General features: G+C 40.7%; 1 non-coding gene across 1 annotated transcript; it reads left to right on the top strand.

Annotated features, from left to right (window-relative positions):
* Positions 1-989: 989 nt before the first annotated feature.
* TRNAI-UAU (transfer RNA isoleucine (anticodon UAU)) lies at positions 990-1,061 on the top strand. Its single transcript has one exon. It is a non-coding gene; the product is annotated as a tRNA-Ile (tRNA).
* Positions 1,062-3,242: the final 2,181 nt, after the last annotated feature.

The following is a 3,242-nucleotide window of genomic DNA, read 5'->3' as shown; positions in this document are numbered from 1 at the left end:
ATAACCCAGAGGTCCGTGGATCGAAACCGCGCTCTGTTAAATAAATTTTTCATCATGTTTATAATAGGCAAGAGATTTAGGGAATGTTTTTATAAGAAGCCTTTCGAATTCGTACTTTCATATTCAAGAAGCGATTTCCATTGGTAAAGTCATATTATGTCGCGCTTGGCTCAGCAGAGTGGCGCAGTGGAACCCTGCTGGGCCCATAACCCAGAGGTCCGGTGATTGAAACCACGCTCTGCTAAATAAATTATTCATCATGTTTATAAGAGGCAAGAAATTTAGGAAATGTTTTTATAAGAAGCCTTTCGAATTCATACTTTCATATTCAAGAAGCGATTTCCGGTGATAAATTCATATTATGTCGCGCCTGGCACAGCAGAGTGGCGCAGTGGAAGCGTGCTGGGCCCATAACCCACAGGTCCGTGGATCAAAACCACGCTCTGCTAAATAAATTTTCATCATGTTTATAATAGGCAAGAAATTTAGGAAATGTTTTTATAAGAAGCCTTTCGAATTCATACTTCATATTCAAGAAGCGATTTCCGATGATAAATTCATATTATGTCGCGCCTGGCTCAGCAGAGTGGCGCAGTGGAACCCTGCTGGGCCCATAACCCAGAGGTCCGGGGATCGAAACCACACCCTGCTAAATAATTTTTTCATCATGTTTATAATAGGCAAGAAATTTGGAAAATGTTTTTATGAGAAGCCTTTCGAATTCATACTTTCATATTCAAGAAGCGATTTCCGATGATAAACTCATATTATGTCGTACCTGGCACAGCAGAGTGGCGCAGTGGAAGCGTGCTGGCCCATAACCCAGAGGTCCGTGGATCGAAACCACGCTCTGCTAAATAAATTATTCATGGTGTTTATAATTGGCAAGAAATTTAGGAAATGTTTTTATAAGAAGCCTTTGGAATTCATACTTTCATATTCAAGAAGCGATTTCCGATGATAAATTAATATTATGTAGCGCCTAGCACAGCAGAGTAGCGCAGTGGAAGCGTGCTGGGCCTATAACCCAGAGGTCCGTGGATCGAAACCACGCTCTGCTAAATAAAATTTTCATCATGTTTATAATAGGCAAGAAATTTGGAAAATGTTTCTATGAGAAGCCTTTCGAATTCATACTTTCATATTCAAGAAGCGATTTCCGATGATAAATTCATATTATGTCGTACCTGGCACAGCAGAGTGGCGCAGTGGAAGCGTGCTGTCCCATAACCCAGAGGTCCGGGGATCGAAACCACGCTCTGCTAAATAAATTATTCATGATGTTTATAATTGGCAAGAAATTTAGGAAACGTTTTTATAAGAAGCCTTTCGAATTCATAATTGCATATTCAAGAAGCGATCTCCGGTGATAAATTCATATTATGTCGTGCCTGGCACGGCACAGTGGCGCCGTGGAAGCGTGATGGGCCCATAACCCAGAGGTCCGTGGATCGAAACCACGCTCTGCTAAATAAATTTTTCATCATGTTTATAATAGGCAAGAAATTTAGGAAATGTTTTTATAAGAAGCCTTTCGAATTCTTACTTTCATATTCAAGAAGCGATTTCCGGTGATAAATTCACATTATATCGCGCCTGGCACAGCAGAGTGGCGCAGTGGAAGCGTGATGGGCCCATAACCCAGAGGTCCGGGGATCGAAACCACGCTCTGCTAAATAAATTTTTCATCATGTTTATAATAGGCAAGAAATTTAGGAAATGTTTTTATAAGAAGCCTTTCGAATTCATACTTTCATATTCAAGAAGCGATTTCCGATGATAAATTAATATTATGTCGCGCCTGGCACAGCAGAGTGGCGCAGTGGAAGCGTGCTGGGCCCATAACCCACAGGTCCGTGGGTCGAAACCACGCTCTGCTAAATGAATTATTCATGATGTTTATAAATGGCAAGAAATTTAGGAAATGTTTTTATAAGAAGCCTTTCGAATTCATACTTTCATATTCAAGAAGCGATTTCCGATGATAAATTCATATTATGTCGCGCCTGGCACAGCAGAGTGGCGCAGTGGAAGCGTGCTGTCCCATAACCCACAAGTCCGTGGATCGAAACCACGCTCTGCTAAATAAATTTTTCATCATGTTTATAATAGGCAAGAAATATAGGAAATGTTTTTATAAGAAGCCTTTCGAATTCATACTTTCATATTCAAGAAGCGATCTCCGGTGATAAATTCATATTATGTCGTGCCTGGCACGGCACAGTGGCGCCGTGGAAACGTGATGGGCCCATAACCCAGAGGTCCGTGGATCGAAACCACGCTCTGCTAAATAAATTTTTCATCATGTTTATAATAGGCAAGAAATTTAGGAAATGTTTTTATAAGAAGCCTTTCGAATTCATACTTTCATATTCAAGAAGCGATTTCCGGTGATAAATTCACATTATATCGCGCCTGGCACAGCAGAGTGGCGCAGTGGAAGCGTGATGGGCCCATAACCCAGAGGTCCGGGGATCGAAACCACGCTCTGCTAAATAAATTTTTCATCATGTTTATAATAGGCAAGAAATTTAGGAAATGTTTTTATAAGAAGCCTTTCGAATTCATACTTTCATATTCAAGAAGCGATTTCCGATGATAAATTAATATTATGTCGCGCCTGGCACAGCAGAGTGGCGCAGTGGAAGCGTGCTGGGCCCATAACCCACAGGTCCGTGGGTCGAAACCACGCTCTGCTAAATGAATTATTCATGATGTTTATAAATGGCAAGAAATTTAGGAAATGTTTTTATAAGAAGCCTTTCGAATTCATACTTTTATATTCAAGAAGCGATTTCCGATGATAAATTCATATTATGTCGCGCCTGGCACAGCAGAGTGGCGCAGTGGAAGCGTGTTGGGCCCATAACCCACAAGTCCGTGGATCGAAACCACGCTCTGCTAAATAAATTTTTCATCATGTTTATAATAGGCAAGAAATTTGGAAAATGTTTTTATGAGAAGCCTTTCGAATTCATACTTTCATATTCAAGAAGCGATTTCCGATGATAAACTCATATTATGTCGTACCTGGCACAGCAGAGTGGCGCAGTGGAAGCGTGCTGGGCCCATAACCCAGAGGTCCGTGGATCGAAACCACGCTCTGCTAAATAAATTATTCATGGTGTTTATAATTGGCAAGAAATTTAGGAAATGTTTTTATAAGAAGCCTTTGGAATTCATACTTTCATATTCAAGAAGCGATTTCCGATGATAAATTAATATTATGTAGCGCCTAGCAC

This window comes from Pholcus phalangioides, unplaced genomic scaffold, assembly GCF_987345545.1.
Source record: "Pholcus phalangioides strain wild (caught in Gottingen) unplaced genomic scaffold, Ppha-v1.0 ptg000012l_1, whole genome shotgun sequence".
Taxonomy (NCBI): domain Eukaryota; kingdom Metazoa; phylum Arthropoda; class Arachnida; order Araneae; family Pholcidae; genus Pholcus; species Pholcus phalangioides.
Note: the sequence above shows the minus strand (reverse complement) of the source record. Positions and strands in the feature narration are given on the sequence as shown.